This window comes from Giraffa tippelskirchi, chromosome 11 (assembly GCF_054371585.1).
Source record: "Giraffa tippelskirchi isolate mGirTip1 chromosome 11, T2T-mGirTip1v1.2.pri, whole genome shotgun sequence".
Classification (NCBI taxonomy): domain Eukaryota; kingdom Metazoa; phylum Chordata; class Mammalia; order Artiodactyla; family Giraffidae; genus Giraffa; species Giraffa tippelskirchi.
Genome location: NC_137285.1, coordinates 142,257,139 through 142,278,139, shown reverse-complemented (window position 1 = coordinate 142,278,139; position 21,001 = coordinate 142,257,139). Strand labels below are relative to the sequence as shown.

The window sequence follows — 21,001 nt, the reverse complement described above, 5'->3', positions numbered from 1 at the left end:
TCCTTTTTAAGTTTCTAGCTTGGGTGCAGAGGATAGACAGTTTCTAGGGGGGAAAAAAAAACCAGGAAATTAATGCAGACTTCATATTGCAGGTTAGATTCTTTAGGAAGCAGAGTCTGAGATGGAGTTAAGAGTGCTAAGGTTTACTGATTTGTAATATCTGTGAAAAGAAAGGAGGAGGAGGCAGGACTTTGAAAAGGAATCCATACAGCCATGATACAGATCTGACAAAATCCTTACCAACCCGACAGGAAGCTCCAGGGCAAAACTGTCCACTAGAGAAGTTCCATATTGGACAAAAATGGTCAGGCTATTTTGCCACCCATCATCTTGGTAAATCATTGACTGGGGCCACCCTGAGAAGAGTAGGATATAATCTCAGCTCCGTGGAAATGAAACCTGAAGGTGCTACCAGCTGGAAGCACATCCTGTGCAGCTGTGCAGCAAATTTTTTTGAAGAGGTCCCTAACTGGAACATCTCCATAGCTGCCACAATTCTGCAAAGATAACTGATTAAAACTACTGTTCCAGAGATAATCTTGTTTGAGAAATTCAGCCATTGGCATCTTGATGCAGCTATTGATCTGATATTTTTCCTTGATCCTAATAAACTGAAAACACTATTCTGTAGTTATTTGGCTAAAAAGACAGTACACCTTTGCTAAAATGCATCAGGAGCATGTCATTTTTTGACTTTGTATTCATATCACACTTTTTGTTGTTGTTGAGTCGCTAAGTCATGTCTGACTTTTTGCAACCCCACGGACTGCAGCACACCAGGTTTCCCTGTCCTTCACCATCTCCTGGAGCTTGCTCAAACTCTTATCTATTGAGTTGGTGATGCCATCCAGCCATCTCATCCTCTGTCATTGCCTTCTGTCCTGCCTTAATTCCCAACATCTGGATCTTTTCCAATGAGTCAGCTCTTCTCTTTAGCCTGCTGATACCTAGAGTGTCTCATCAACCTATACAACACTGCAGAGGTTGACTTAAGTGTTGACTTCATGTTGATAGGATCTTAGCAGGAATTAGCTGGTATCCTAGGTATTTCAGAGTGACATATACACATAATAAGGTTAGAGATAAGCTTCACTATAGATACATGTCACCTCAGTGAACTTTCTGTAGGTCCAACTATTGGGACATGTTCAGATGTTGCTTGAAAAGTCTAGAAACCCATATTAAGAATTATACCCAATGATTAGTATGCATCTTTCAGTTTTGATAACAAAATATACCATGTTTTGGTATGCTACTCACATGTATTTGCCAGATGACGTGAAATGCTTCTAGTTTGGGGATAGAAATCTAGAATATGAAAAGATATTTCAGTAGGTAAATGAGCAAGCAGCAGCAGTACTGCTTGTTGGCCCTTATGGGTAGTGAGGCCTAGGAGTGCTTGAAATGTCTGGGGAAGATGGAAATATACTGTACCTGTGGCATGCTACAGTAGTGGCTTCCCAGTGGAAACCTTTATGATTTGGGAACAAAATATTACCATCATCTAAATTTAACTTCCCATCATTTAACGCAGTAGCTTTTCTCTCCTACAAGAAACTTAAGACAGAATTAAAGCCTAATTATGAGATAACAATGACCATTCAGCTCAAGCTGCCAATCATAAGGTGTTTATTATTTGATTCTTTACATGGGTTGTTTTTATTAACCTTTACAACTCTTGTGAAAATGATAGATCCAGATCAAGATGATATTTAAAATACAGGATTTCACGTAATCTCTATGGGCTATTCCTGGTTTAGTGCCATTTCTCTATGTAATTATAGCCTTATGGGGAGTTACCTGTGACTAGTTATGGAAGGAGGAAAAAATCAAGAGCAGTTCGATATAGATCTGCATGGTAAATTGGCATCCAGTGGAAATTGACTGCTACTCCATTCTAAGCCTAATCAGATACTGAAAGATAGTGGGAAAGGAAAACATGTCTAGTAATGTATACATGGTGAGATAGTGATTTGCATAAACAATCAAGGGCTTGGAAGAAGCTAGTGCTGTGCTAAGTCGCTTCAGTGGTGTCTGACTCTGTGTGACTCCATGGACCGTAGCCCATCAGGCTCCTCTGTCCATGGGATTCTCCAGGCAAGAATCCTGGAGTGAGTTGCCATGCCCTTCTCTAGGTGATCTTCCCCAACCCAGGGATTGAACCCGGATCTCTTATGTCTCCTGCATTGGCAGGCTGGTTCTTTACCATTAGTGCCACCTGGGAAGCCCACAGAAGAAGCTAGAGTTCATGGCAAAGATACCTGTGGAAGACTTACATGGATGGATCTCTTGAAATAGGTCCAGCATATGATAATAACTATTTTTCAAATAAATGTTTCCTAAGTACCTTTCCAGTGAAAAAGGTAATTAAGAAGAGTCTGCCAGATAATAACTTCCTTCCTCAGCAATTCTGTGGTTGCTCAAAGGGCTTGTGAACAAGTAAAGTACGCAGGGATTCAATAACATGAGCTTCCATTCACAAGGCTGATTTCCCTTTTGCTACTGTTCAACTTGTAAGCAATTGCAGTTAAACTTTGGCCCTCAAATATTATGACTTAACAGAGTAAAGAAACCACACAGCAACAGTTTGATTGTGGTGACCTCCTATTTATCAGGTAGGAAATGTTATTTTTCCTAACTTGAAACATACCTGAGTTGATATTTGCTTCTTCTAGCTCATCATTCTTTTTTGCCTGAAATGCCAACTGAAACTTACTGAATGCCTTGTCATGTTTCCCATGCAAAGTGAACTCAATTTTCAGAGAAATGATAAAGCAATGATATCTATAGAAATCACTAATGTTATCCTATCCTCATCACTCAAGGAGATAGACTTTTAGAATGATAGAATAGCAAGGGAATCTCAAGTAAGCTCTAGCTTGGAGATAGTGCCTTATAATGTGGGAATGGTGTGATATAAGATGTGTAGTGTACAGTCTAGTGTGTGTACATGTATCTAGGAACCAAAGGACATAATTAGATGTCATTCCATGTATCATTAATCCTAATTCCTACTGGTGACACATTAGCTTTAAGAATCTATGACTCTGATTCTTATTAGTGCAGACATCTTAATGCTCAAAGTAAGAATGCTTCCACCACAGAACCCGATACTGTTCTAGAATGGAACAGATTCTATTAAATTGGGAAGCTTGGTCTTCTACTTGGTCCTGTCCACCTTGTCTTGTCAGTGGGTAAACAGGAAGCACAGGAAGTTACAAGGTAGGTTATCTTATCTATCTAAGTAAGAGAAAAATGAGATTGCTGATAAGAAAAGGGATATGAAGTCATGTAGAAATGATTAGGTGATCCCTACTGCTGTTACCTTATACTACTCCATTCAATATGAAAAGTTAAGAATGCAGCCAGTATGTATAGAAAGCACCAATGCAGGCTTAGTTAGATTCCTCAAAAATTAAGCTGTGGTTCTTCAAGCAGTTAATAAAATATAAATGACTATATTGTCTAGGAATTAGCAACTGCATAAGGTTACCTGGTTATTTCTTCATTGGGCAATATGATTAAATGGCATATGTGGCTTTGAACGTAAACAGGCCAAGTAGGCACTGTCCGTCTGTGGAATGTTCTTGTTCAGGGCAAATTGCTCCTTTGGAAAGTCTTGGTCATTCTTAGTTCTTGGAAGCAATAGTAATAGAGTTATTTCTCACCTGCCTACATGACATGATATGCTCCAGAGAGAGAGAGAAGCAACCTTTGACATCAGAGATGTTCTCTCACCCTTTCTTTTATGTGACTTATCAAAAGGCTAAGGCAAAGTGAAAAATAGACCAGCCAGAAACAAGGTGAAAAATGAGCTTGCGGGTTATGAGTTTCAATCGACTCTGATGATGTCTGGGAGACATTTTCATTACAATAGCTGAATGGGGAAAAGTGGGCACCTTTTTCCTTTTGAAAAAATAAATGGCTCGGAATAGTTCTTTTTCTATTCCCTGGCTAAGGATCCAAAGATTTTTCAGTATTGGGCACTACCTTTGAAACACTTGGGGATTAGTACTCCAGGGAAATAAATCAGAGAGAAGTTATTTCTTAGGCAGATAGTTTCCGTCCTGTGATGTCTCCAGGAGAGAAGGGTCTCAGACTTCTACTCACAACAGTCTGTGTTGGGTAAAGCAAGCACTCAGCTATAAATCAGTCTGTGCCTTCTGCTGGATACCAAGAGGAAATGGAATTCTTCCAAACAGCCAATTCATAAAAATATCCTTCTCTTATTCCACTTATTGGGCTTTCCCAGTGACTTAGACAGCAAAGAATCTGCCTGCAATGTGGGAGACCTGGGTTCAATCCCTGGGGTGGGAAGATCCCCTGGAGGAGGGCGTGGCAACCCACTCCAGTATTCTTGCTTGGAAAATCCCAAGGACAGAGGAGCCTGGCGGGCTAACAGTCCATGGGGTCGAAAAGAGTCGGACATGACTGAGTGTCTGAGCACATTGCATTTATTTATCCATCCGTTCACCCATCCATCCAGATAGCCACTCAGTGAGCCATATATCCAGCCAGCCAGCCACGTGAATAAAATTCATTTATTGAATAATTACAATACATCCAGCATTATATGAACTTCTGTGGAAAATATGAGAAATAAAAAAAGCAAAAAGCAAATAAAAATGTGAGTTGTAAAAAAAAAAAAAGATCCATCTACTCCAACAGTATCTTTATGAAGGTAAGAAATGAAGGTTCCAAGTAATAAGAACAAACCTTTTTATATAGTTATATGAATTTTCCGTGTAATTTTGTGGCAGCCTTGACCAAGTCTCAAAGCAAGTTGGCATCAAAACGAGGGCTAAGATCCAGAACACCTGAACCTTGGAGAAGGTATCCACTCTTTATGAAATTATAATCCAAATGTGGAGGAAGAACCAACATACATGAGATAATTCAAAATAATGAAGTGATGCAGTGTAGTTATAACCAGTGTCACATACCATATTGTTTGTTTTGAATTAGTCTCATGTGTGTTGGTATATATGTAAAATAATAGCTAAATTAAATTTACATAAAATTTATCTAATATATATATATAAATGTGAAATAAATGAGAAATGAGTGTGGTTTAATTTTAGACTAGCCAAGAAAGCCCTGAGAAGGTGTAAGCATGGATATATGTAGTCTGAGCCAGTGGTGTGTAGGATTTAAATAACTGGGAGATGTAGGAAGGGATATTAGGTGGAGCATCATGAATACAATGGCTGTTGTGTTGTGTTGATGCCGCTATCTTCAGGGTAGATGATTTGACCTTTCTTTCTGCATCAAAAGATAAGCACCAGCAACAATTGTGTATGTGTGTTCATTTTATGATGATAAAGTTTCTAGCTCGCACACTTGGGTAACTATTAGGTGTTTGGTGGGTTGATTGGTTGTCTGGTTGTTTTCTTTTGGTTTGAACTGCCCTGTTCTTTTCCTGAGCTGCAGGAAATCAAGCTGTCCTTGCACTAACTCCCTATTTTAGGCTCCTTTGTGAAGAGAGCATGGGGCTGTGCCTCAGGGCAGTGCAGGACGAGTTCAAACTCAAGACTCAGTCGTTCAGGTCTTAGTGTACAGGGTCCCCCAGTGTACTGGTTTGCTCTTCCCTACTCAGCTTCCTGCAATGTGTATCGACAAAGCTTAACAGTTTTACCCTTGCTGATCTGCACAGCAGACCTCTACTAATTCCTGAACTACAAATTAAATGCTTGGGGCTGTGCAGAGATCAGATTAAAAACTTCACAGTTCATAGAGACCAGCTCAGCAGGAGCAGTTAGACTCTAAGCCATCTTAAAGGAGTGCAAACAGGCTGTTGTCTGAAGCCCATTAAAGCAGAAGCTAGAGGAGCTATAATGTGATATTAAAGCTAATTTCCTACAGGCTGAGAGGTGCCTTGGACATAATAAATAATAATAATATTATACTGCCTTGTCAAAACATGCTTTATACACACATTAATATGACTTACTGTTTAACAAGAAGAGTGTTGGCTATAATCTCAATGACATCTACTAGAGCTTTATGAAATGGAATTGATATTACAATAGTATCATTTCCTAAGGGGCTTTAATGCAGCAAGAGACTGTTTATGCCAGAGTATAAATTATCTTAGGATATAATTACTCATAATGCACTTCTGAGCTATTTGTGTTGTGTGATACATATTGTTAGTAAAATAATTTCCCTTAAAAATATAAAACAATTGGCAATTGAAAAGTCTAAAAATTTAACTTATTTTGAATTATATTAACTCATTAATTAAGTAATGCATTTGAAAAAGAAAGGACTAAAATGTAACTGTTTTAAATTGACTATATATGGATTTGGGAGTGGCTTGCTTCCTATGCCTCACTGACATACCTAGCGGGTACTGTGGTGAGAAGATAAGGTGATGGCTAGAGAGAGATAATGTCAAGGAAGCAGAAGATAAAGAAATGGAGGTGAGTCAGGGTTTCCTTGGAAAAATTAACAGGACTTGGTACATGACCAAAGATTGGTGATGGAAGAGAAGGAAATCATACAAACTGATAAGATGACTTTGAAATAAAATGGAAAAAGAGAAAAGTAAATTTTGTAAATAATCTTGAATGATTTTGATCTATATTTAAGTAGAGAAGGCAAAAAGCATAATGATATTAATGAATATCTAGAGAAGCCACAATGAATTGTAAAGTATGTGTTGGCATAAAATTAAAGGAAGAGATTGTTTCAAGTTGATGTGAATTCTCAACACTAATGCGTGTTGATAAGAGGTCAGAAATGCAATTTTTAAGAGTGCCTAAAAAATTCAATAGTGAAGAGGATCTTATTGCCCATGGTACAAACAGTTACTTTAGGGCTAAGAAATTACCAAAAACTCTGCGAGTCAAATCTCTTCTCTTCGCTGAAAGTGTCCACCTATTTTCCACGGCTAGTCACCCTAATTCAAGGGTACATTGAAGATACTGGATATCAGGACTTCCCTGGTGATCCAGTGGTTAAGAATACCAATGCAGGGGATACTGGTTCAATCCCTGGTCTGGAAAGATCCCACATGCTATGAAGCAGCTAAGTCTGGGTGCCACAACTGCTGAGCCCAAGTGCTGCAACTACTGAAGCCTGTGCACCTAGGGCCCGAGCTCTGCGGCAAGAGACGCCATTGCAATAAGTCCACACATCTCAATGAAGAGTAGTCCCAGATCGGCGCAACTAGAGAAAGCCCGTATGCGGCAACAGAGACCCAGGGCAGCCAAAAATAAATAAATAAATTCAGAAAAAAGATATCGGATGCCAGCACAGATGTTATGGTTTGCTGTAGCCGCATGGGGATTGCATGTGAAGTAGAAAAAAAAAAAAAAAATGCTGAAGTTTGTTGATAGTTAGTAGACCTGAGAATGAGACTAGATATGAGGAGTAATCCAGAGGCCATGGGCCAAGGAGGAGCCATGAGTTTGGAATACAGTGCCAATTCAGATTATAACTTTTTTTTCCCCCCACAATCAAAAACATCAGGGGAACTTGGAGAATCAGGTAGATATCTGAAACAATGTCAATTGTTCATTTCATTCTATATTCTTTCCTTGGATTATCTTATCATCATATATGATTTTAATTACTATATGTGGTTATAAGCTTTAAACATGTATATCTAACTGCCTGAAGGGCATATCCCATTAAATGTTCCACAAACTACAGAAATTCAGCCTGTAACATTCAAGTTATAATCTACCTTCTTCAGACCTGCTTCTCATTCTCCCATCTCAGTTGATGTTATTTTAATTCATCTCGTTGGTCAAATAGGTAACCTAAAGGTCATGTGTCTTCCTCTTGAAATACCAACTTCTAATCATGCACCAAGTCTTGCTGATTTTGTTTATGCTGCTGCTGCTGCTGCTAAGTTGTTTCAGTCGTGTCCGACTCTGTGCGACCCCATAGACGGCAGCCCACCAGGCTCCCTCGTCCCTGGGATTCTCCAGGCAAGAACACTGGAGTGGGTTGCCATTTCCTTCTCCAGTGCATGAAAGGGAAAAGTGAAAGTGAAGTCGCTCAGTCGTGTCCGACTCTTATCGACCCCATGGACTGTAGCCTACCAGGCTCCTCCGTCCATGGGATTTTCCAGGCAAGAGTTATAAATCCTCTTATTTACCTCTTTAAAGGAAGAGATTGTTTATTATTATTATTTACCTTATTATTTACCTCTTCCTTGACACTATCTCGTTTTAGGCCACCGTTATCTCTTTTCTGATATTTGTAATGTCTACCTGTCTATCACCAGACCTGATTCTTGACAAGTCACCCTGCCTAAGGTAGGCAGGATGGTAATTTTAACTTGCATAATTAATTTTTTTTCTTCTTATTAAAACTCTTTGAAGCCTTTCTAGTGCTCTTAAAAATAAGTTCTGATGTTATTAATCCAATTTGAAGAATTAGAATATGGAACTTGCTTTTCTCTGCTTGTTTTTCACACTTTTCTTCCCCTTGCTTCTAACTCTAGACTCAGTGTCCTTCTTTGTTTTCCTCAAACTTACCATGCTCCTTCCTACGTTGGGGTCTTTGAATATAGTCCGCCCTCTCCCTAAAGCATTCTTATCTGTGTTTGAACCATGCTTCTCCCTTTTCATTGGTTAACGTCTCTTTATTCTTTATTTTCTTTCTCAGAAGTTGCCTATTTTGGTATGCCTTGCAATTTTTGTCCTGAAGAGCAGGGTAAAAGGAGTTGCCATATATAGTCCTTCAGTAATGTGTTGGTGAGATGTAGTGGGGTGGGAGCGGGGGCAGGTGGAGCATTCTGCATTCCTGTGATTAGGACTCAGTCTTTAAGGGACCTTATGCCCTTATGAACAGTGGATTTCACAGGAGTTTCAGTGTTTCTCTCCCCACATGGGTAGAATAGGAAGGCTAGAGGAGCTGGAGTTGGGTATTTCCCTTCCCTCAGGTAAGTTAGGCTCTGATAATACCCCAGCGGATTAGTCTCTGGTTAACTAGTGTTCCCTTGGAACAAGCCTTGTTAAAAGAACAGAGTACTTTCTCTGTTAATGTTGCATATTGCAAAATGTTTGCTTTTCCCTCCTCCTGCCAGAAGCCTGAGGGAACTTTTCTCAGATATTTACTGTGAGAATGTGGTTGAGCTCCTGAAGGTAAATCTCACAATCTCACAGTCCTTGTGACTGTGTCCCCCTGGTTTTTAACTCTCTTAGTTATCCACCACTGAGCATCTACCAGTTCATCACTTTCAATTCTGGTTTCTCATGGTGGTCTCTGCTTCTAAGTCTGTGCTCCAGGAAGCCATGACTTCCTGTAGTCACCTGCCGCTCTGGTTTCAGGGGGCAGATATTTTCCCTGTATCCTTCCCTCTCTTTCACTCTTTTTTTTTTTGGCCACGCCATGCAGCATAAGGGATCTTATTAGTTCCCTGACCAGGGATCGAACTCATGACCCCTTCAGTGAAAGCATGGAGTCTCAATCCTGGACTTCCAGGGAAGTCCCTCCCTCTCTTAAAGATCCCAGAAGAGTTGTTGATTTTCAGTCTCTTCAGCTTTTCACTTGTTAAGATGGAGTGGAGACTCCCAAGCTTTTATATACAACACCACAACTAAGAAGTTACTTATTTAGACAAATACTCTTTGTTTCACCCAATTTTTATTTACTTGCACACACATTGCCTGTGTTCCTACTGCACCGTAAACTTCCTCTAAGAGGTTCCCCTCAGACTGTATGATAATTAAGCTCACTTGCTTCTCTTCCACAGATATGAAGAATCTAGAGTCATTCATCAATGTAGTCTCAGTACAAAGCACAATAAGCACAGACATTCTCAATAAATAGTATCGAATAAGTAAGCAACTGAAAGGTAGCAAATGTTGTCTTAGGTTTAACAAAAGACTAATAATACCTTAATCCATGTTTGATATTTCACAGCAGGCCTGCCATCATCCATAAATGCCACAACCGATGTATATGGCCCTAACTGTGATGCTACTCCTTCATTCTCAATCCATGTAAGACTTTGTAATTCCTCTAAACTTGCAGCTACTTTCGACTCCCAGCATTTGTCATTTGGGAAATAATTTATTCTTCACCCATGTCCTTGACTATATAGACTAAATCAAAACCGGTGATTTAATATTCTTAAACCTCTCTAGGAGAGGTTCATGTTTTTTTGTACTACATTGCCACATGAGTACTACTTTTCTGGAAGCATAAAAAAGCTGCTGCTGACAAAGCTGTCATTTCAGATTCTAAAAAAGGCCAAGATTTTTTCCAATGATGGTAAATCTTAGTATTTATGCTTAGTCTCGTTGCTGAGACCCTTAGCAAAAAATGGAATAAAATAGGTCATTAAGAACATTCATTCATCACACACATTCATTCCACAGAGATTTATTAGCTATTTACTGGGTGTTTAAAATTGTGCTGTGGTTACTATGGTGAATCAACCATTATCCTTGTCACTGAAATCTCACAGTCTATTCAGTGAGGAAGGCAGGTAAGAGACTAGTTACAGTAACACGTGATAAGGCCTGTAAACAAGTAATGCACCAAGTCCTATGGTACAAAACAGGGAGAATCAGTTGATAGTGACAGAAACCAGGAGGAAACCTCCATTGAAGAAGTGATACAGATTCATAGCTGCAAAGGGAGATCTTAGTGCAACCTACACCAATACTCTTACCTGGAGAGTCCCCATGGACAGAGGAGCCTGGCGGGCTGCCATCCGTGGGGTTGCAAAGAATCGGACATGCCTGAGCGACTAAGCCCAGCCCAGCCCAGCCCAGCGTGTTGTAGAAGTCCCTGTACAGTTTGATGCCCATACGTAAAAGAATATATTTAGGATAACTATAGGCATAGGAAACCAGAAGGGTAATTTTTAAAAAATGTAACAGTGGTTATATCTAGGTTATGGCACAAGATGAATCAGCTTATATTTAGTGTGTTTCATAATTTCTATAATTCTTGTTCTTAAATTAAAGTAAAAACATTATAAAAACCACATTATGGTATAAAAATAGGAGCAGAGGAAGTAGGAAAGAGAAGCCAACTATTAGTGATCTGGGGTTTAAGATCACCTTTTCACATTAGTGCAGGTTTATGAACCATTTGAATAGTTGGTGTTTGTGTGTGATGCACAAAGTCTGAGCTGCCATCAGTAGTTTTCAGAATGTCACTTGAACTCCTGTCAAGTAACAGGATATTCATTCATCTTCATCAGCTATACATTTGGAATCCCAATTTAATTTAAACATATTTATTGAGGTCTTAATATGTGCCAGGCACTTTGCCAGGCACTGGAGCCACAAAGGCAAACAACACACAGTTCATGACCTCGGGGCTTTCCATTTAGACAGAGGAGAGACATGTTTAAAAACAAAAGCAAACCAAACAGGCAAACCCACCAAATTCAGTGTGACTGTTATAATGAAATCTGTGTGAGGGCAGGGACTAAGTCTGTCATATCCACTTTTCATCTTCTGTGCACACACAGTGGCCAAAATGCAGGAAGCCATCAACAGCTATTTGTTCAATTTTAATTTAATGAATGAAAAGTGAAACAAACTCTCAAAGTATTCTCAAGATATGTGGTATTATGAACCAAAATTCCTTTTTCAAATAAAATACTAGTTACTCTTCTTTCTTAGAGGCAATTCCATGAATGTCAGTAATTAGGTCTGGTGTGAATGAGTTGTTCTTAGACTTGAAAATTTCACTTATTTAGCAAGAATTGGAGACAACTACAGGTGGAAAACTTCTTCAAAGATCTGCATATAGCCCAGACATGGCATTCCTTTCAGTCTTATTAATGAAACTTAACTGGAGAGCTAAACACATAGACAACATGTAAAGGGAAAAGAACATGAATTTGAGTCAGAACAAAGTGGATTTTCCCTGGTGGCTCCGTGGTAAAGAACCCGCCTGCAATGCAGAAGACACGGGTTTGATTGCTGGGTCAGGAAGATCCCCTGGAGGATTAAGTGGCAACCCACTCCAGTATTCTTGCCTAAAAAATTCCCCGGACAGAAGAGCCTGTCGGGCTACAATTGGTGGGGTCACAAAGCGTTGGACACGACTGAGTGACTGAGCATTCAGGCACATACAATGTGGATTTTACCCGCAGCTTTTTAACATCTAGCTGTGACTTAGAGTAAATTGACTAACCTCTCTTAGTCTGAGTTTGTTTCTTCATCCTTAAAAATGAAGGTTTAGATACATCTCAGGATTATTGTGGAAGTTAGATAAAATAATGTGTGAAAATTTCCGTGAAGATTAGAAATATCAAATATGGTATATTAATCTTCTAGGGCTACCATAGAAATGTACCACATATTGGGTAGATTAAACAGCAGAAATTTATCTTCTCACAGTTCTGGAGGCTAGAAGTCTGAGATCAAAAGGTCAGTAGCGTTGGTTTTTTCTGGGCCCAATCTCTGTGACTTGAGATGGATGTCTTCTCCCTCTGTCTCCAACAGTCTTTCCTTTGTGTTTAGGTACATGTTCTAGTTTTCTCCTCCATATTGAATTAGGACTGACACTAATGATCTCTTTTTAACTTCATTACCTCCTTAAAGATCCTACCTCTAAGTAGAGTGGCATTCAGAGATACTGGGAAATTAAGACTCCAATATATGACATTTGAGAGGACACATTTCAGCCCACAACACTTGAGTTCCCTTTCTTATTTCCTCGTCATTTTTGGGGGAATAGAACTCTGATACTCTTATCCATTGAAAGCTACTGGTAAATGAAAGACACCTCCCACCACCATCACAGAAGGTAAGCAAATTATGGGCATGACTTAGCAGAATGAAGGTTCTTCTTTGGGATCAATGTGTATTCTCAGATGTAACTTGAATTTAATGTAGATACCTTATGACATTTTAGTCCTGATAGGAAATGGAAAAATTTATAAGCTACTTAAAAACATTGTGTATGTTTATATACAAACTTTTAAATGGAAAGAAATGGGAGCTTACAGGTAGTTCCAGCTCATTTGACTACTCTTAAAACTTGATTCCCACTAACTACTGTATAAATGAGAAACAGATGTAATAAAACTAAGTATATAGATGCTGTCTGTTGCAGGGCTCACTGACTGTCCTGGCTGAGCTCAGACAGGTGCAATATTACCAGCTCATTTTCTGGGCATAGTAAAATTGATATAAAGAGCAGCTCAATAGAAGAGATACAGTCTGCAGTGAAGAGTTTATAACACTTGTCATAATGGATCTGTCAGAAAAAAAAAGTTTACAGTTCATTGCAGAATATAAAATGTTTGCTAAATCAGCAGTAAAAGTCGGAGCTCAGATAAATTTGCAGCGAGGGTAGCAACACAACACAGCATAACATAAATACACCCAGCAGGAGAGTAGGAGAAAAAAAAAGGCAGCAACAGCTTAGTTCTGAGCAGGATTTGATTTATGTCATACATAAATATAAGGTATATTAGGAAGATTAGTGCATTAGGATGTTAATACAAATCAAGATGTCCTGTGCCAAGCGGGGCTGCGTGCACAACAATAAACAGTGGCAGTGCCAGGTAAGTTGCTGCAGCTTCTTTCTGAGCTCATTTCAAGATGAGAAGTTTCTAGTTGTGGAATAGTGGTGTAATTATGAATGGTGTATTATGATGTTCAGCTGGAACTCAACTGTTGGACCATTGACTGACCATTGATGCAGCTCTTCCTAGATAGAAAATTGCTGGTTCTGAATTTTGAAAAGGAAAAGAAAAAGGGGTGTGTGTGGCTGTAATGGAAAGGTTAATGATCTATTAGGAGGCAACTCTTCCGTGGTAGGAAGAAGCTAGGAAATATGCTTAAATGTTTGGTCTCTGTTTATAAGGTAAGAAAAGAAGCCACTGGCAACCACGTTAGTCCTCTGAGACTGCCTCTTGGTGACAGCTCTGTGGATCAAGAGTGATCACCAAACATAAACCACACAAATATGACTCTTTCTGCCAGAATTTGGAATTGCTTGTGAATGAGGTGGTCTCTGGATCATTAAATCTGTAATATGCTTGCTCCCATGTGACACAGCATACCCTGCAGCCCACCTCTGGGCTGGACCAGCAGTATGTAACCTCTGCTCCCAACTGCTGTTTCCAGGCAATTCTTCCTCCCACCTTTCCACACAGTCCTACTACCCGGCCTTGTTGTCCTCGCCTCCACTCTCTTGGGTGACTCTTTAACTCTTTGAATACTGTAGCACTTGGTTCACTGTTTCATTCTCCCACAGTGTATCATCATAACTGTTAGTGATTTGAATGTCCGTCAGGATGAGCATTCCATTATGGTGGTGCTGGTTTAGTCGCTAAGTAGTGTCCAGCTCTTGCGACCCCATGGACTGTAGCCTGCCAGGCTCCTCTGTCCATGGGATTTTCCAGGCAAGAATACTGGAGTGGATTGCCATTTCCTTCTCCAGGGGATCTTCCCGAACCAGGAATTGAACCCAGGGCTCCTGCATTACAGGCATTCCATTATATTGGGCTGTAAATTCTTAACTATCCCTGATTCAATTCCTCCACTACATTAAGCACTTACTGTCAAAGTCATATCCTAGGTCAGTGTGTGACCTGTAAAGGCAGTCTCTCTGTAGCCTAAATTGTAGGCATCCCGCAATTAGACCATCGCCTCTCACATTTCTAAGTTACTCCTTGGAGCACTTGACTAAGAAATTTTCTGCTTTACCAGGACCCTCAGGCTTCTGATTTTCTTCTCATTTTTAATGACCTTCATTTCCCCTACCTTCTGTGTCCTTGTTTTGATCCTTGAACAGTTTGGATGTCATGGACCATCACTGCAATCAGTCCTTTTGCACACGCCCTCAATTATCTTGCTCATGTCTCACTTTATATACTCACCTGACAAAATTCTAACCTTGATTATCTCTAACTCTCTTCCCATAGCTGGACTAAACACCACAACTTCACATAGCTGGAGAAAAACACGACCATCCTTTTCTGTCTCACTGTAAACCCTTGGCCACTATCCTCAATGGACTCTCTCTTCTGCCCGGCAAGCGTAACTACACTTCTCTATTCGGTCACTCTCCCACGAACCTTGTTCACCTCTTCTCTTCTTTCCTTAAACATCCCGCACCTCCTCTTCTCTGCTCCATCTCAGACACCTGCCTTGTGTTCCATTTCACTGAGAAAACAGATACTGAGAAAAGAATTTCCACCCACTAACTGGCGTCTTTGCCCATGTATTTCTTCCTCTCCTGTTAATGTGGAAGAACTGCATGCACTCTTCTCTGGGTCAGCATCTCCACCTGTGCAATGGTCCCATCCTCTCCAACCCATTAAAGAACATCATCCCAGTAATTCTCCTTCTCTCCTTCACTGTTAAATTTCCTTATCCAGCAGATTGTTCTCCCAAGCCTGCAATATCTGTCTTCTTAAACAACAGCAGCAACAACAAAAACCTCATTTGAGGAACTTCCCTGGTTTTCTCATGGCTAAAACTCTGCTCCCAATGCAGGAGGCCCAGTTTTGATTCCTGGTCAAGAAACTAGATCCCACAAGTGGCAACTAAGAGCCAGTGCCACTAAATAAAATAAATAAAAATAACTACTAAAATTTTTTTATTTGATTACTATCTCTCCATCTATTGCTATAATTCTCTGATCCTGCTTATCTCTACCTACTGTTTCTAATTCCTTTTTTTCTTTTATTCTCTCTTAAATCATCTCTAATCAGTTTTTCCACACCACCTCACAAAACTGCATTTGTAAACATCGGCACTGTCCTTCTTGTGACTAAACCTAAGCCCTGATTCCAGTCATCTGGTTTTCAGAATTTGCAGCTGATTGCTATGTCCTTAATTTTTCAATCTTTCCTTCCTTGATTTATAGAGCATGGGAGAGTCTTGATTTCTCTCTTATTTTAGTGAGCTTTTGATCTCAGTGTCCTTTGCTTATCTTGTTTTATTGCCTCAACAACCAAAATATTCAACTCTTAGACTTTATCTATATAGATATCTGTACAAAGCTCTTTGAATCTCATTGTTCTCATCTAGACTCATGGCTTTAAATATCCAGGCAAGAATACTGGAGTGTGTTGCCATTCCCTTCTCTAAGGGATCTACCCAACCCGGGGATCAAACTTGCATCTCCTACATTGCACGCAGATTCTTACCATCTGAGTCACCAAGGAAACCCATTTATCTGGTGTTAACCCTCAAATATATATGTTTATCCCAACCTCCTCTTAGGAAATTCAGATTCTTATTTCAAATTTCCTACTCATCTTCTCCACTTGGATATAGAAAATACATCTCAAATTTAATGTGTGCAAAACTGAACTCCTAATATTCTTCCTCCTATGCTTTCCAAAGCCACTGTTCCCACAGGATGGCAAAACCTTCCTTCTGGGTGCTGAGGCCAAATCATTCATGGAAGGAAAGTGCCAGTGGTTGATTAGTGCCGTCTTTTATTCTCAGGGACAATTGATGATTCAAATCTTGATCAAATCTTCCCCTACTACAGTAACTCATGAAATTTATGGGAGTATAACAGATCCAAACTGAGTGAGATTCTGGCCAATGTTATTATATATAGGACCAAGCACCTGTACCTCATTATTGAAATTGTTTATCAAGTAATGACTAACCAATATTTAAGAGATACACCTGCACCAGGAAATGAACACAAAATATAAAAGCTGAAGGGACCACAAAGCTGATGGTTTCCCTGAGCTGACATCAACCTGTACCCCTCAGCTTCTTCTCTTAAGAACTTGTGCATGCAGAATGCAAAGTGATTTAAGGGTTTCAGAAGTTGCTATGTGAGTCAGTAGATCTCTGTAATCCACTGTCATGAATTCTACATTGATTCTTACCCTGCATCCTTTCTTAAAGCTAAGTAAATGTGATGCTTAATGAAATGTTGTATCCAATAAACTTGACCATCAGTCTGAAAACAAGACCAATGCTGCTGATCAATCACTATGAGTGTTGCAGTTTAGACTCTTATTCAACTCTTTTTTTTTTCTCTCCATTCCACATATTCAATCTATAAACAAGTCATGTTGGCTGTATTTTCCAAATATATTGAGAATCTGAAAAAAATCTCACTGCTCTATGCTGCTCTAATCCTGATCTTAGCCATGGACCACTCCCTCCTAGATGATTTAATAGCCTTCTGACTGGTGTGTCTGTTCTCTCTCTGTCCACCCACTTTTCCTAAAACTGCAGGTAAAGTATTCCTTTCAGGATGGGAGGCAGATGATGTCACTGTGCTGAGAATCCTGCCAGTGGTTTTCTACCTCATTCAAAGTAAAGTCAAGTTCTTCCAATGACCTGTAAGATCCTACTGGCCTTGCTACTTCTCTAAGATCCCATCTCATTTACTCTCCCCATTGATCTTTCTATTCCAGTCACACTGGCATCCGTGTTCTTTCTGCAAATGACCAGCATTCCCACCTTGAGGACTTTGCACCTGCAATTCTTTCTGCTAGAAGATTCTTCCTCAGAATATTTGCCTACTTGTTCACTCACCTCCTCTAGGTAGATCCTTGTTTCAACATTATCTCCTTGATGAAGCTTTCCTTGACTAAGGATAATCTCAGAATCTAGAATTGCAGCACCCCTTTCTCTATTTTTCTCCATATTCCTTAACAACCTGACATATTAAATAAACCTTTACTTGTTTATTACTTGTCTCCCTCTCCTAGAATATTAGGTCTAACAGGACATGATTTTTCTGTTTGCTTATTCACTTCTGTATTTCTAGTATCTAGAATAAACCCAGGACTTGGTTGATGCTCAATAAATGCTCATTGAATAAAGTAGGTTGTTGATGTTGTTCAGTTGCTAAGTTGTGTCTGACTCTGCTACCCCACGGACTGCAGCATGCCAGGCATCCCTGTCTTCCACTATCTCCCGGAGTTTGCTCAAGTTCATGTCCGTCGAGTTGGTGATGCTATCCAGCATGTCATCCTCTACCACCCTCTTCTCCTTTTGCCTTCACTCTTTCCCAGCATCAGGGTCTTTTCCACCTGATATGAAGAGCCGACTCATTGGAAAAGACCCTGATGCTGGGAAAGGAGGTTGTAGACTGTTAAAAATACCAGACGTGGTGTGTACTCTGGCGCCCCTCACTGGTCCACTGTTCTGGGCTGGTGCACTCATTCCCGCCCCCTGCCCCCGCCCCCAGCTGCTATGAGTTAATGGCACATAGGTATTTCTTTCTCTGTCTACCAGTTGGTAACTGGTTGGTTATACCTTGGAGAAGCAGTCTATCTCTAATGTCTGGTTACATAGTGGTACACAATGCTGCCCTCTTGGCTCAAAGAGGGACTAACTATGGTGCATTAATTGTCCAGATACTGAGGTCAGACTGAAAGTAGTCTTCAGCTGAAAACATAGTCTGGATTAGTATTTTTCATCTCTCCATCCTGATTTATTCACTCCCCTTCTCCTCATTTTGAACTATGGTGTTGGAGAAGACTCTTGAGAGTCCCTTGGACTGCAAGGAGATCCAACTAGTCCATCCTAAAGGAGATCAGTCCTGAATGTTCATTGGAAGGACTGATGTTGAAGCTGAAACTCCAATACTTTGGCCACCTGATGCAAAGAGCTGACTCATTTGAAAAGTCCCTGATGCTGGGAATGATTGAAGGCAGGAGGAGAAGGGAAAGACAGAGGATGAGATGGTTGGATGGCATCACTGACTCAATGGACATGAGTTTGGGTAAGCTCCGAGAGTTTATGATGGACAGGGAGGCCTGGCGTGCTGCAGTCCATGGGGTCACAAAGAGTCGGACACGACTGAGCAACTGAACTGAACTCCTCATTTTCCTCTTTTAATAAATCTCTTGAATAAGATGTTCTCACTTCAAACTCTACTTCTAGGGAACACAACCTAAGATCACTGAAAAAAAAAAAAGGATCAGAATTTATATAAAAAAATGTAGCTCTCTCCTCTCTAACCTTTTATTTTATTTTTTAAGGAAAATATAAAAGGCAGTGAATGGAGAAGATTACTTCTCTGGAACATTTCAATGAGCACCTATTAAAAGTGACATATTAAGCAAGTCCTTGGACTCCTGGCATGTGTGAAGGATGAAATAAAATCTCTCATACTTTCAATTTAGCTGTGGCCTTTATCACATTACTTGGGGATAAGGAAAATTTAACTACTAGCTTCAGATGAGCTTTAAGATGGTGGCCATTTTTGTGAGACTCTTTGAGTTACATAAATGTAAAGTTTAGAATGAAAACAAAAGTCCCTAGCTTTCAGAGTTAAAGTAAGAATTATATCAGATCATGTAGGTGAAATGACTTAATATAGTTCCTTTCGTTTGATCTATAAATCAGCATACATTCCCATTGGAAGAGTAAGGATGGAAGTAGTAAGACCCTAAAGCAGATTCTCACAACTTTTGTCTAAGTGTGGGTTTTTTAATTTAATCAATTAATTTTTTTGTCTTCATTGCTAGGGGCTTTTCTCTAGTTGTAGTGAGCGGGGACTATGCTCTAGTTGCTGTGTGCGGACTTCTCATTGCGGGGGCTGCTCTTGTTGCTGAGCACGGGTTCTAGGCCGTGTGGGCTTCAGTAGCTGCAGCACCTGGGCTCAGTGGTTGTGGTTCCTGGGTTCTAGAACAGGCTCAATAGTTGTGGCACATGGACTTAGTCGGTCCGTGGTATGTGGGCTCTTTCGGGACCAGGGATCTCCTGCATTGGCAGGTGGGTTCTTTACCTCTGAGCCACCAGGGAAGCCCTAAATGTGTTTTTAAAACTTGTTGCTGGTTGAGTGCCTTGGAAAATGGATTCTAAGACACTGATTCGCTTGCAGTATGTTTATTAAGGAGTATCCTTAGTTTCAGCACTCATGAAAGTGGAAAGAAGTAGGATTGGGCGGAGGGATACGTTATTTTGGTACGTTGGTCCAATGGCACTCTTCAACAAACCTCAAGACCTTTGGAGCTTGAATGGCACCTCAACATTTTTCCGTGTTTGGCTGAGGAGGTCACACTTTAATAGTCCCATGTTAATTCATCATTGCCATGACCCACCTTGGGAAAGGGTATGACCTTGAGCTAAGTAGCTCTTTGCAGCTGAGACAGTTCTGAAGGTGCCGATAGTTGAAGGCTGCTGACAGTATTGCTGGGAGCTAGGGCAAAACGTTGAAGGGGAATCCAGGAAGCACGTAACATCAGTTCCCAGAAATCCTAATATATCTGAAGAAAATGGAGACCTTTATTCTTCTGTTAAATTGATTACTCAAGAAATATCTGTTGAGCTCTGATTATGTCTATGGCACTGTGCTAGGTACTAGAGATATAATGAGGAGTAAGACTTGGTCCATGACCTTGAAAAGGTAATGATCAAATGTCGCAGATGACGTGTATGTAAACTAATAAATACAAGTTTGTGAGTGCTATTTCAGAAGTAAGAAAAAGGTGCTGTGGCAGTACAAAGGACAGAACAAGCAACTCAGCATAGGGATTTGGGGAACTCTTCACCTTGTCTTCACCACTCATTTATGTCTAAATAGGTGAGCTATTTCTACAGCTGACTACAAAGAAACCGCTTGCATAGCGTATCACTTTCAATAGGGGCTCATGGAAACATTTTAAACTGTTGTTTAGAGCAAGAGTTTGTCTCCAGACAAATGTGTGCCCCTGAACTATCCATTTAGCTTATGACACATATATGGCATAGCAAATCATGTTCTTTCTCCAAAATTACAAAGATTTAGATATGTGTGTCAAAGGATATGTATTCTTCAACTCAAGAAAATTTTAAATGGCTGAAGGTAAGTATCCTTAGAGGGAAAAATCATTTAAGGGAAAAAATGAAGGAACTGGCACTATTTACTGTCAAACGGATTCAACATGGTGGCCAGGCATAAGTACTCAGCAAATGCTGGCTGTTGTTCATTAATAAAAATTAGAGTCACTCAATAATCAAATGCATGCTGAGAGCCTACAGTAATCGGGAATTACTGGAATTATATATTATTGTGCTCTTTAAAAGCATAAGTCAGACACCTATGGTGTCAATCTTGAAAATGACTTAATCATTGCCTGGACAATGTATATTTTAAT

The 21,001-nt window shown here is 40.0% G+C and overlaps 1 protein-coding gene across 2 annotated transcripts in view; it reads left to right on the top strand.

The window, feature by feature from the left end:
• The first annotated feature begins 3,172 nt into the window (after window positions 1-3,172).
• The window catches only part of LRRC4C (leucine rich repeat containing 4C), a 1,846,189-nt gene continuing 1,828,360 nt past the window's right edge, over window positions 3,173-21,001 (top strand). For both annotated transcript variants that reach the window (XR_014069617.1, XR_014069616.1), the window contains exon 1: window positions 3,173-3,222. The gene's annotated coding sequence lies outside the window, so the exon portion shown is untranslated. The remainder of the gene's footprint in view (window positions 3,223-21,001) is intronic.